The sequence below is a fragment of the Cryptomeria japonica genome, chromosome 2 (assembly GCF_030272615.1).
Source record: "Cryptomeria japonica chromosome 2, Sugi_1.0, whole genome shotgun sequence".
Classification (NCBI taxonomy): domain Eukaryota; kingdom Viridiplantae; phylum Streptophyta; class Pinopsida; order Cupressales; family Cupressaceae; genus Cryptomeria; species Cryptomeria japonica.
In genome coordinates this window covers 350402550-350417996 of record NC_081406.1, presented here as the reverse complement: position 1 = coordinate 350417996, position 15447 = coordinate 350402550, and positions in this window count along the sequence as shown.

Below are 15447 nucleotides of genomic sequence, written 5' to 3'. Positions count from 1 at the left end.
ATACCTCATTAGCTACCAATCTCCTTCTTGTCATCACTCCATTGTTCTTACCCCCAATGATATGATCTTCTAAATAATTCAACCTTACATACCTAGGAGTCTTCTAATTCTTTGTTCCTCTTTCATGTTCTTCAGTTACTATTGAATTTTCTGATACTGCCAGAGTAACTAGTTCAACATTCTATTCTAGTAAAGGTGTTACCAGTTCAGTTATCATCATTTCCACTACTGGTTCTTTCTCATAAACTCTAATTTGACTTCTATTATGCTCATCCACCTTGACATTAGCGCTCTCCACAATTCTCTGCAATCTCTTGTTATAACATCTATATTCTTTGCTTTCATTAGAATAACCAATAAATATTCCTTCATCACATCTAGGATCAAACTTGCCAATGAAATCATCTCTCATGATATAACATTTACTACCAAAGATTATGAAGTACTTAATTGTAGGTGTATTGTCAAACCGTAACTCATAAGGTGTCTTACCAGTTTCTCCTTTGATATCAACTCTTTTGAATGTATAAACTGTTGTGCTCATTGCTTCTCTTTAGTAGATATGAGGTAGATTAGCTTCCATCATCATGGTTCTAGCAGCATCCAAGATAGTTTTGTTCTTTCTTTCCACAACTCCATTCTGCTAAGGTGTTCGGGGAGCAGAAAATTGTCTCCTTATGCCATCTTTCTCACAAAAGTTATTAAACTCACCGGATGTGAATTATCCACCATGATTTGACCTTAAGCACTTAATCTTCAATCCTATCTCAGTTTTAACTTTAGCTTTAAATATTTTAAACTTTTCAAAAGCCTAAGATTTCTCCCTTAGAAAAGTAACCCACATCATTCTAGAATAATCATTAATGATTAGCATAAAATATCTATCACCTTGAAAACTTTTGATTCTAGTAGGACCACACAAATCAGTATGAATAAGATCAATAACATCATTAGATTTGTCTTGTATACTCTTAAAAGAGGTTCTGACTTGTTTTCCCATTTGACATTCCTTACATACCAGATTATAGGGCTTCACAATCTTAGGTATATCTCCAACTGCCTTAGTTGAATTGATCTTTACCATGCAATTAAAATTCACACATGACATAGCCTTTTATGTTAAAGCCAAAGCTCATCAATTTGTGCAATCAAACATGTCTTCTCATCGGAATTCAAATGAAATATATTACCTTTTGTCTGAGTATTGGTTGCAATCTCCAATCCAGATCTATTAATGATATTCCATTTTCCATCCTTGAATTATAATTGAAATCCCTTATCCACCAAGTGTCCTACACTCAAAAGATTATAATAAACATTATCAGTATTGTGCTTACCATCTAATGATATATTTCCATTTCTTTTGATCATACATTCTTTGTCATCTCCAAATCTAACCAGACCGCTATCAAATTCTTGTAAAGATAGAAACTTCCTTTTATCTCCAGTCATATGATGTGAGCATCCACTATCAATTACCCATTCATCCTTATCTTTAGTTTTAGCAGCAAGTGCCTTCTTTTCAGGTACATTCTGTTCCAGTGCCGGAACATCTTCCTTGATAACCAGGAACACCCATTCCTTTCCATTGCTAGAACCACTAGCAGTCTTGTGCTGGTTCATCATCAGAATCCGTCACACCTTCCTCATCTGCTATGTAGCATGATTTATCTCCAATTTTCATATAGAGAAGCCTTTTTCCTGATATCCAAGGTTAGACTTAAAATATCTTCTAGCTCTTTCTTCAAATCTTGAATTCCTTTCAGGACATCTAGATGCAAAATAAACTATCTTCTTACATGCAAAACATTTAAAAGGTGATTTTTCTTCATACTTACTTCCTATCGGTCCTTTAGGTACTCTTCTAGAAAATAGCCTTGTTGCTCAAATTTTTCATCTTCTCTCTTCATATCATCCAATTCCTTTACATACAAAGCTCTCTAATTTTGCTTGCCAGTTGATGATATAAATGCATGAAAAGCAAGTTCAAACTTCACAACTCCAGAAGGTCCAAATTCTTCAAGCTCAAAAGCAGATAATTTCCCAACAAAGGTATCTCTATTGATAAAAGTATTAACCATTGTTCTCGATTCATTAATTGCAGTAGCCTTCATCTTATAAGCCGATGGTAAAGCTCTCAAAACTTTAGAAACTATTTCATCTTCACTCAGAGTTCCACCACAACATTGAATTCCCATAACAATCTCATTTACCCTTTCCATGAATGTAGTAATCCTTTCATCTTCTTTCATCTTCAATTTCTCATATCTCACCCAGTAACCATAAAATTTATCAATCCTAACAGTAGGGTCACCTTCATTAAGAGTCTCCAACTTATCCCATATAGCCTTTGCTGATGATTTATTAGTTAATCCCATTATTTGCTGATCAGAAAGTGCACACAAGAGGGCTTCTCTTGCTCTACAATCATTCTCAATCTCCTTATCCAATTTTGCTAGTGGAGGATTGCCAGATGTTGGATTAAAAGGTGTAATACCATTCTCTACGATTTCCCAAATTTCCTTACCGAGATATCTCAGATGAGTCTCCATCTGAATCTTCCAAACTCTGTAATTTATTCCATCAAGCCTAGGAATATCTCTTTGAAAGATAGCAGAAAATGAACTAGATGAACTTGAACTATTAGTTGCCATAGGATCTTCCTCAAATGGTTAAGCTTTTGCAGAGAGGACCAGAGCTCTAATACCAATTGTTAGACAGTTCAAATAACCAAAACACAACTGAGAGGGGGGCTGAATCAGTTGTCACCAGATTATCGGAACCTTAAGAAATTAAAACTTCAATACCAGAACCCAAAAGATGTCAGGATGTTTGAGAGTGGTTCCAGATCTCTAAGAGTTATAATGCAGATTCTAGTTTTTTGAGTATTCTTATAAATTTCAGACTTAGTCAAATTTCAGTAATCAGCATGCTCATATCAGCATTATGTCTCTCATCTCTTCCCTACATTACCCCTCTCTCTTCCTTAACCCCTACCTTTTTGTCTCTTAGGCATCTCCCTCTCTACTTTCTTTCAGGTCTCTCGTGTATCTCTCTATCTCTTTCTCATCTCCCTCACCCTCTTTCTCTCTTTCATATATCCCTCTCTTTCTCTCCCTCTCTCAAATATCTCTATCTCTCACTCTCTCCCCCTCTCTTAAGTGTCTCTCTCTCTCATTCTCTCCCTCCCCCTCCCCCTCCCTTTCTCTTCCTTTGTCAAGTATTTCTTTCCCTCTAACTCTCTTTCTCTCTCCCCCTCTCGGTCCATTTCTCTTTCTTTCAAGTCTCTCTCCTTCTCTCTATCACATCTCTGGCTATCAACCTCTCTCTCTCTCTCTCTCATTCTCTCTCTCTCTCTCTCTCTCTCTCTCTCTCTCTCTCTCATTCTTTCTCTCTTAAGTCTCTCTCCCTATCTGCTGCTATCTCTCTATCTCACTCTCCTCCTCTATCAAGTGTATCTCTTTCCCACTCTCTCCCTACCTCCCCACCTCCCTTTCTATTTTTCACTTAAGTCTCTCTCTCTCTCTCTCTCTCTCTCTCACATTCTTTATCTCTGAAGTCTCTCCCTCTCATCCTCGTTCTCTCTATCTCACTCTCTCCTTCTCTCAGGTGTCTCTCTCCTTCTCTCCCTCTCTCCCTCTCCCCTCTCCCTCCCTCTCTCCCTTTCTCATTACCTCTCTTTCTCTCTCTCTCTCTCTAATATCTTGTAATATCCTTCCACACCTTCCTCCCTCTCACTCAGACTCTCTCTATCTCTCACCCTCTCTTTCTCTCTCTCTCTCTCACCTTTCCTCCCTTCACCTCTTAGGTCTCTCTTTCTCTCCCAATCCCTCTATCCATCTCTCTCTCTCTCTGTCTCTCTCTCTCTCTCTCTTTGAGTCCCCTTCTTTGTCTCGCTCTCTATCTCTATCTCTCCCTCTATTTCCCCCCTCTCTCTCATTTATCTCTTATCTCTCCCTCTCAGTCTCTATATCACTCTCCTCCTCTCTTAGGTGTATCTCTCTCCCATTGCCTCCCTCTCATCCCCCTCTCTCCCTCTCTAGGGTCAAAAGGAATTCTCAGGGATCATATGGTATCCTAGGGATCCATGCATATGTCCTAAGGGGTCATAGGACACCATATGACTCCTTAGGACACCATATAACCCATAATGACACATAAGAGGTCATATGGAGTCCTAAGGGGTCATAAGACACCATATGATGCCTTAGCAAACCATACGACCCATAATGACACCAAATGCTATCCTAAGGGGTCATAAAACACTATATGACCTCTTAGGACACCATATGGAGTCCTAAGGGGCCAAATAGTGTCCCAAGGGGTTGTAGGAGACCATATGACCCCGTAGGACACCATATGACCCCTAATGACACCATATGGTGTCCTAAGTGGTCATAAGGTGTCCTAGGGGTCACACGACACCATAAGACACATAACGATACCATATGGTGTCCAAAGGATCATTGGACACCATATGACCCTTAGAACACAATATGACCCCTAACAACATCTAAGGGGTCATAGGACACTATATGATCCCTTAGAATACCATAGGACCTATAATAATGCCAAATAGTGTTCTAAGGGGTCATAGAACACCATATGACCCTTTTGGGCACCATATGGTGGTGTTATGGGTCGTATGGTATGCTGAGGGGTCATATGGCATCCTATGACCCCTTAGGACACCATATGATGTTGTTATGGGTCGTATGGTGTGTTAAGGGGTCATATGACACCATATGACCTCTAATGATACCTAAGGGATCATATGGTGTCCTAGGAGGTCATAGAATACCATATGACCCTTTAGGACACCATATGACCCATAATGACACCATATAGAGTCCTAAGGGATCATATGGTGTCCTAAGTGATCATAGAACACATAATAACTCATTAGGACACCATATGACCCATAATGACATGTAAGAGGTCATATGGAGTCCTAAGGGGTCATAAGACACCGTATGACCCCTTAGCACACCATACAACCCATAATGACACCAAATGGTGTCCTAAGGGGTCATAAAACACTATATAACCTCTTAGGACACCATACGACCCATAATGACACCATATGGAGTCCTAAGGGGTCGTAGGAGACCATATGACCCCTTAGGACACCGTATGACAACATATGTGTCCTAAGTGGTCATAAGGTGTCCTAGGGGTCATTCGACAACATAAGACACATAAGGATACCATATGGTTTCCTATTGGGTCATAGGACACCATATGACCCTTAGAACACAATACAACCCCTAACAACATCTAAGGGGTCATATGGTATCCTAAGGGGTCATATGACACTATATGATCCCTTAGTACACCATAGGACCTATAATGATGCCAAATAGTGTCCTAAGGGGTCATAAAACACCAAATGACCCTTTAGGACACCATATGGTGTTGTTATGGGTTGTATGGTGTCCTGAGGGGTCATATGGCATCCTATGACCCCTTAGGAAACCATATGGTGTCGTTATGGGTCATATGGTGTGTTAAGGGGTCATATGGTGTCCTAAGGGGTCATAGGACACCATATGACCTCTTAGGAAACAATATCACCTCTAATGACATGTAAGGGATCATATGGTATCCTAAGGGGTCATAGAATACCATATGACCCATAATGACACCATATGGAGTCCTAAGGGGTCATATGGTGTCCTAAGGGGTCATATGGTGTCCTAAGGGATCATAGAACACCATATGACCCATATCGACACCTAAGGGGTCATAATACACCATATGACCCCTTAGTACACCATACAACCCATAAATATTATCCAACCAATACATCCACATGATCCAAAGAAACCAATACATTCATTTTCTTCAAACGTTTTACTTTATATCCTATCTTCTTTAAAAAGAAAAAGAAAACCGACCACCTTTTCAATCTTCTTATCACCTTATATATATGCAAACAAAAAGAAGATATATTGCAGGGAGAGGAAGAGAGAGGGGATGGAGGGAGGGAGAGAGGGAGAGGAAGAGAGGGAAGGGAGAGAGAGAGATATGAAAACAAAAAAAAGATATATTGCAGGGAGAGGAAGAGAGATGGGATGGAGGGAGGGAGAGAGAGAGAGAGAGAGAGAGAGAGAGAGAGAGAGAGAGAGAGAGAGAGAGAGAGAGAGAGAGAGAAAGAATACACATACATACACACATATGTGTGTATATATATTTAATATATTATATATTATTATATACACACACATATATATATATATAAATATTATATATATATATATATTTTAATAAAAGTGGAAAATCCACTGAACTATATATTAATGATAAAGAGTTTACATCGGGTTCAGACATGGCATACTGGCAGGAAAGAACTAGCAAGAAAACCTCCGGTTGTAGCCATATTAAGACTTAACAGACATATATAGTACCCTTTACAATATATATACTGATGAAACCGCCACCCTCCTATTTCTGATATTTTTTACAAAAGTCCCATAGGACAACTTCAAACCAGAATTACTCCAATCGAAGAAGAGATGAACATGAAGAACCACAAGGCAGATGAATAAGAGAAAATTCTCTGTCAGGACCATAGCTAACCATTTCGAACCAAAAAGAAGCCATGTAGCCTTCCTTCCTGCAAAAAACCATACTACTAGCTACAAAAGAGAAAATATGTTAGTTGTCCAAAAACCAGGTACTAGAGCTCTCATCCGGTGGCTCATGAGAAGAGAATGGAGGTGGAATCACCCTTAGAGGGAACACCACGCAAGCAGGAGCAAAGCATAAAAATCCCAAAGAGATTAATGAATGTAAAGCCTAAAAAACAACCATGCTTTATCCACATAATGGTCAGGAGTCAAGTACAACAAAAAATCCATAGAGGCTCTAGTATTTTCCAAGGAATCGCATATCAATCCCATATGTAACTGATGAAGTAAATGGCCAGATCAGCCATTAGCCAAAATCTCATGGCGAGGAAGAAAACCCCCATAATAAAAAGAACCCATATCAAATCGATAACTAGCCAATGTAGGAGAGACCAACTCCCAATTGCACACTATCGGGAAGACAAACGTGGATACCAAGAGGTGAACCAAATCCATATCGAGCTGAACATCAAAACAAATAGTAAGAAAACAAGAGAGAAACTCATCATAAGAAACTTGAGAACCAACCTGTAACCACCGACATCCCAAAAGCCTGCGAAACTCAAAGTCCACCGCGGGAGTAAACAGATTGAAAACCTTGCCAAGTTTAACAGAATTCTCCTCAATTGCATCTTCTTCCCCCAATGATAGAGCTTCTAAAACCACTCTATAAACTCCAACAAGCAGAGAGGAAGGCATTTGCAGAATGAAGAGCATCGAAAACCAGAAATAAACAAGGAACTGATTTTTGAAAATGACAAAGAAATGTATTTGAAAGAGAAAATGTCCTGAATTTCCCATAAAGATACTGAAAAAAATCCATTTGAAGCATTCTTGAATTAATTCGCATGAATGCAAAAGCCTTCCACTAAAACCCATAAGTGATTATCCCACAAGTAAGGATACCATCAATCTAAAAACAAATAATCCGTAAGCCAAATCTGTCAGACCTGGACAAGCACAAGGCAACCAACACAATGATATTTGCATCAAAAAATAAAACCTTAGAAAATGTGCTGACGGCTTGAGGAGATGAAAGCATGTGAAAAAATAATGAAGGACTGGAGATAAGGACTGCACCAAACACACACGCCACAACCAAAACACATAATAAATGACGATATAATCGACAAGACACAAGGTCAAATCAATATCGGAAAACCAAACTTAAGGAAATCTCTCCCCGACCTGAAAATAGAAAATCATTTGAAAACATTAGAGCAAACTTCCATAAGCCACAAAAAAACTAATTAACCCATAGTGCCCGGGATATACACCCCATCCTTCTACACGAAACAAATATACCAACACCCCATATGTAAGCATAGGACGGTTTACACATGTGATGTAAAAATAATCTGATCCAAGAGGAGGATGACATGTAGATCTCAAGCAAATGAAATCGATGATGAAATTTAATATCATGCCCATATAATTAAGCCGATTCATGAGTGAGTATCCAAATCATAAAAAAGTTGTTTACATATGCTGCCACCTGAAAAATTCTACTCCAATCCTTATATTATATATTTTTTATTTTTTATATTATATATAAATTATATATTATATGTATATACACATTATATATATATATATATACACAATAACATATTATACACACTCCCAAAATTTAAACAAACTTAGCCTGTATGTGCTATTTATAGTAAAAATAGCGCGTACGCACTTTTTATAGTACAAAATAGCGCGTATGCGCTTCTTACACCATAAGTACCTCGTACGTGCTTTTTATACCATAGGTACCCCATACGCGCTTTTGTCTGTTTAGGCTTGGAAATAGGCTTGGATGACAAAGCTACGGTTTGGAAGTTTGATTTCCCTCCATTTCCCTCCTTTTTGGCATGTTTTATTTTATCAACTTCATTTCTCGACTTTGTCATCATCAAGTTTACACATCATCAAGTGGGTATTTCTAAAATTTCCACCATATTTTCACCTATCTTCTGAGCTTTCTAACCATGTAATTTTTTTAAAATTTGAACAATAACATATTATTATTGAATTTCTTTTACCAGTGTCTCCATAGTTCTCACAGACATACGTGCACCATTTTTTTAATAACTTTTGATATAATTATCCAAATTTTTAAAAAATTATATATTATTGTAGTGAACTTGATTCTTTACAATTTTTTTTAAAAAAATTGCATTTTCGAGTTTTTTAGTGCAACTTATGCTTCACGCACGAATAGGTACCTAATTTTTAGGATGTGCTCGATCGGAAAAATCATAAAAATTAAAATACTCAACAAAAAATTACAAAAAAATACACATCTTCTAGTGCCCAGTCTTAACTATCTTTCTGCTAAAGTATTTGTGAAAATACTAAATCTAAATATGACTTTTTTGATGCGCACGTCAAACACTAAGTTATGTTTTTCTGAAAAAATCAGGGTGTGTTTTTCATGCATGAAGGATTTAATCTTATCCAATTTTAAAAAAGGTTAGTAGTTTGGAAACTAGATTCAGAGTACTACAATATTTGTTCTTTGATTATCTTCATATCTTGAGTGGATGACTTTCAAATGTTGACTCCAAGTTCAAGTTCACCTGATTTTAGAAAAAAAGTGTCCACTTATACCCCCCCTTTTGACCACCATCTTTGTGCACTTACCCAATATTCAGAGAATAAATACCATCCACATGACACTGAGATTTGTATGTGGAAAACCTAGTAAAAGAAAAATCCAAGGTGGGAAGCCTACCCATAGTCAGATAATACTTCTGCAGTAAGTATATGATTATAAATTGAGGGACCTGCACTTGCAGGAAGGCCAATAACCTATAGCACACTACTCATTACAAAAGGAGTCTCACTGACTACATAAAAATCCAGACTACAATCTGAAAGAATGAATGAACTGCAATGATAACATCTCCTATGCCTGAGTACAATTTCGGTTAAGCTCAATATCAGAGGACTAAATCCTCTTACATTAACCCAACTCGATCACCAAACAAAACATGTTGTCTTGAGACCAAACAAATAATATCCAACCCATAAGACATCCCAGAAACACATCAAGAAGTCCAATCAACACGTTACATTAAGCTGGTGTATAACCTAGATAAATCAAGACCCAATTTAGGTCCACACACACTAAAGAAATGATCCCAATCAACTAAGTCTTGAACATGACCACCTTCAGCATCCTGAATCGCCACTAGAAGCTGCACCAACACCACTTATGCATAACATCAAAGATCTTCAATCAAGCTCCACCGGTGAAACCCTCACCGGAACAACAAACCAAGCTTACTAGCATACATGATAGCATCCGATCACCAAATCAAAAACAACTAACTAAGCATGAATAAGAATAGCATGAATAAGCCAATTCCAAGAACCAAAACATACTAGAGCATACTGGATCATCATGATCTAATCCAACCAAAAACCAAACAACCTACCGGGACCAAAAGGATACTGGTAAAGCAGCCAAAACAACTAGTATTGACATCAATGACAAAACATCAATGCAACACATAATTAATTCCTCCAAATGGCCAACATATATGCACATCAATAAGGTCCATATGTACAGAAAGAAGGTGTATATGCATAGAAAGAATGCTCATATGTACATAATCACTGTTTTGGATCTCGTGTTTGTAGTTTGATCCCGTTTCAACTCTCATTTTGTTTTAGAGGCTTGTTTTGGACTTGTGCTTTATTATTCATGTATATTTGGATCCGATTGGTCTCATTTTAATTGGATTGGTGTCTAAATTCGCTTTCCTATGTTTGACTATGAAAAAAATTAGAAGATTATGCTTTAGTTCCAGTTTTAGGGCTTAACCCTTATTGATAGGGTCTTGCACGGAAAGTCCTATTTTAGTTATGAAATCGAGACTTGATATTGGATTCATGTTGGTTCATTTTATGTTGGAGTAAAATCTATTTGAACCTTATTTGTTAGGATAGCTAGAGGCATTAAGGGGGAGTGACTCTCTGTTGGGATCAGGGCCCTAAGTGGCTGTCAGGATAACCCATAGGTGAAGTGATAACATAATTAATAATAAAAATCTGGGTTGGGTTTTTTAATAGACTAATAAGATAATGTTTTTTTCCCCACGCATGGTCTCGTGTTCTCGTATAGATAGAGGATGAGATTGGGAAGGCTAGTACGTTTGGAGAGGCGATTGGATCTGGCTTGTTGTGCAATACCTTATTTTCAAGAAAGGATTGTACAACACTGCATGAGTTCTCCTTGGGGTCTAAGGTCTGGAGTTAGGAGAGGGTTGGATTGCCAAGATAACTCGTGTTGAGGCTATGCAATGACACTCTCTCCATATGTATCCTAGTATCCTATTGTTTCATTTTTTATGTGGAAGCCTCTAGGAGCCTTTTGATTATTCTTGGAGTCTTTTGATTGTTTTTGGAAGTTCCTTGGGATGTTATTTTGGTTGCCTTTGGAAGTATTTTCATGTTTTTGGAAGATTTTGGTTGATATTCTTACTTTGGTACAAGATCATGGAAGTATTTTGAAGGTTTGATTATTCTCATTTCTTTGGAATCCTTTGGTTGTTATCTCTATCTTCTTGTCTTGTGAAGAGGTGTCTTATGTATCTTGGTTGTGAAGTTGTTTAGTTCTTTGATCCATAGCCTTCTTGTTTATTGATTGGGGCCTTGTGTTTATCTCCTAGTATAGGGGGTGGGCCTACAAGTTCCACATAGTTGAGTGGTGTTGCTTTTTAACCTATTAGGAATATTTTGGTGGAACTGCTCATGTGCGGATGGATGGATTTTTACCATGTTCTTTTTAGTGTCTTCATATATCAGATGCGAGATGATCTACCATTTTATTGTTATTTGTTATGTATCTTCTAGAAGAAAATGTATTTGAAAATGTAATTGTAAACATAATTGTAATTGTACTTGATATTGTATTTGCAACACTTCTTAAGGACCTTAAGGAGGCGAATCTGTTAGGACTATTTGTAGTGTCGAAAATTGCATACTCCTTTGTAATTTGACCTACATCTTTTGTAACCACTTTAGTGTCCATTCCCCTAGCACCTAAGTAGGCTCACTTCAACCCTTGTATTAGCCTTTTCCCTCTCATGGTGCTCAAGACCCCCTTTTTAGCAGCTCCCTCATGGTGTTAGTCTTGTTAGCCATGTATCTCCCTTGTCTCCTGCTTTTTTTGAGAATGATACATTTGGACACTAGCACGTTGCATGGATGTCCACACAACATGCATTTTTCCTACTATATCTTAATGTTCAAATGACGGTTTTGAGCGTGCCTTTCCACTTGTCACTTGCGCATGACGGTGGAAACAACCCCAAATATTTCAAACAACTTACTGGCCTCTTCTTTCCCTCCTATTCTCTCATTTTAAATCTATCTTTCCTCTCCTTTTAGGCTCTCTAGTTCCTCCATACAATCTCTCTTATTCTTTGGGCTCTCACAACTTTCTTTGACTATCTCTTGCTTGCTACAGTAGTCTCTATTTTTCTACATCACTCTCAAGCTCTCACAATAATGTCTTGCAACTCTCTTGGCTTTCTCAAGACTCATTGGTAATATCTTTTCATCATTCTATTTATCCTATATTTGAGCATCTTGGGATTCATCACATCCCTTATCCATCAAATCATTTATTTATCTTATCTTGCATTTATCTTTTATTCTATCAATCTATCTGGTTGTTTGTGGAGGTGGAAACACCAAAACATAGATTTGACTGAGGCAAGTCCCCAAGAAGCCCCAAACATTTTTCCTTTCTGGCTTGTGTGCTGGTTGTATTAGAGAAGATTTATTTGTCTGGAGGCTTTATATCATGGGTTGGTTGTGAGATTATCTTCTTCCTTTCCTTTGTGGCTTTCATTCCATTTATATAATCATTTTAACTTCTTTCATATAAATTTATCGCATTTAAATTAATCTAAAACACATATCTATTACTTTGTGTCTTTCTGTGCAAACTTTGCATTCTGTCTGTACAGGACGATAGCGCGTTGCATTGTTGTCCATTATCTATGCGCACATCCTTGTGTAGAGAGCTATCAAAGGATGTATAGAGACACTGCATCTTGAGTGGAAAGGTCAGTTAGTGAATCTTTGAGAGGTTGTTATCCGCCTGTCGAAGAGGTTCATTTTTCCCCCTCTACATTTTGGTGAACCTGATGTGAACACTTCTTTTGTATTATTTTCAAAAGCATTCTTTATCACTCCTTCAACTATGCATTGCTTATTTAAATTGTTAAAACTATTTTTAAAATGCATTTTTTATCTTCTTTTATTATTTCTATTTCTAATTTTATTCAAAGTATTAATAATGTTCCTTTTCAAGCATGTGATGGTGACTTGGCTTTGCTTATGTCACTTTATGTCTTTGACCCCTCTTGTAAAAATTCTTCTGTCTCAGAAGATATTTTGTTGCAAGAGGATGAAATCATTGACACCTTTCTTAATGTTACGCTGCCATCTCTTCATTCTAGTCCACTCTCTTCTAGAGATGATGCATTAGCGAATGTTGAGTCTCAACTCATATCTGATCTTCCAAAGGTTGATGTTGAACAAATTCCTTCATCTAAATCTTCTACATATCATGATGAGTCTGTAAATGTCATTTATGTCTTTGCTGCCCCTAAAAGACCTAAGAGACCAATGATTAAAGTGACTGCAGCTAGTCCTTCTCCAAAGAAGGTAAAATCTATTCATGGTGTTCCTTTTGAAAATGACTCACCAGATCTTTTTATGAGATATGCACAGTCTAAGGCTCCTTCTTATAGAATGGTAACCCATACTTATAATACTAAAAGAAATAAGCAACATCTTGATCATCCACAACCTTCTTTACCACCTTCTCAACCAAATCTTCCTCAAGAACCTAAGCCTTCAGTTAAGAAATCTAGTGATTATGATCTTATTGAGAAACTTCATGTTACTCCTGCTAAGATTTCACTTTGGGATTTGCTTTAGAATGCTCTGGTTTATCAAGGTATGCTAGAGGAAGCTCTCTAGAAGATCCCATTGCCTTCTTCTACTAGGCCTTCAGATTTAAATGCATTTATGGATCATACTCATGCGGATTCATTGAATATTACATTTTATCCACATGAACTCCTACCTATAGAAGTAAGAAATCAAGAAAATCCATTAATGATAATCGTTTATGTTAATGATGTTGGTATTAGACAGACTCTGATTGATACTGGTTCAACACTCAATGTTTGTAGTCTAGACCTATTTCTCAAAATCAAAGTGGATTATAAGTCTCTTGTTGCATCTTCTATGTTCATTCGTGGTTTTGATAATACTGGTAGAACTATTTTGGGCACTATTATTTTGCCTATAAAGGTTAGACTAGTTACTATTCCAACCCTGGTGCATATTATGCCAGGACCTTTATTGTACAATCTTCTCTTGGGTAGATCTTGGACTCATGCTTTAGGAGCGGTCAGTTCTACCCTTAGTGGTTCTATTAAGTTTATTGCTAACAATCAAGTAGTTACAATCAAGGTTGATCCTAAAACTATACATTTATGTCAAATTGCGGCAGATGGTCATGCCTCGGTTACACCTACATTTCAAATTTATATTCCATATTTATCTTATAATATGTCAACAACTATTCTCATGGACCCTCCTAAAGAGGAAACCCATGAGAAGGTTGTCCCTAAAGAAGATCCTCTGAAAATACAAAGTCCTAAGTCTACTCCTTCTCAATCCAACACATTTCTTGGTGATGATTGTGGTTCCTTAGACTTTACAATCTCTTTCATTGGAGAATACAAAGTCAACCCTATCCACCTTATCTTTCTCAAAGTATCATTCACACCTGCTATCAAAGATGATTAATCTTCTGTATTGTAGGATCATGTAAACACCATTGGCTACACCATTAAAGGTGATCCTCCTCCTTTAAATGAGTTGCAATCACGTTATGGTCTAGGATTCAATATTGCTTCCAAGTATGGATATAAAGGAGATGGTCTTGGATGCATGGGTCAAGGAGTTAAAGTCCCTTTGGAATCAAAATTACACTCTTTTATGGTGGGTTTAGGTTACAAAGCTTCTCCTTTGTCTGCATCCCCTTCATTCTCTAATGTTCCTACGCCTTCTTCTTTTTATTAGTAGTCAAACTCTTCTCCCCAAGAGAAAGGGTTGCTTCCTGCTCCTCATCCTTTATCTAATCAAGAGCTTATTTTGTTGTGGATTCTTAAAGCCCACTTGATTTCTCTTCCTCCTCCTACACATAATAAGTTTCCTAAGAATGGTTCTTTTTGTGCATACCATCAAGTTCTTGGCCATTCCACTAGTGAATGTAAGGCCTAGAATGACAAGATTCAACAACTTCATCAATCAAGTGTCATAGATCTTTCTTGTATTGATATGCCTTCTTGTTCTTCTTTACATAGAAAGTGACATTTAGGTGTATCTCCATCTTGTTATTTATCATATTTCAACTTGCTTTGCATTCTTATCATGTCCCTATCTCTCTCACCCATAGTGGTGACTATCTATCTCTTGCTTGCTATGGTAACTATCCTTTTATTTCTTTCTCATGTTTGCCTACATGGGGGCCAAACCATTTGATCTATCACTTTTTCTTGCCTTTAAGGGGCCAATCTACTACTTCAAAAATTTATCTTTGATTGCCCAATCACATGGTTATCTAGCATGTCGCTACCCATGCTGGCAAAATCTATCTATCCCGTTGCCTTATCATATGGCTATCTAGCATAACATGCCTTTCTATCCATATTGGCATATCTCATATCACGACGACCACTTATCTTGTATCTTTTCATAACAAGGGGTTGTCTTCCAAAGCGAGGCTCATTTATGT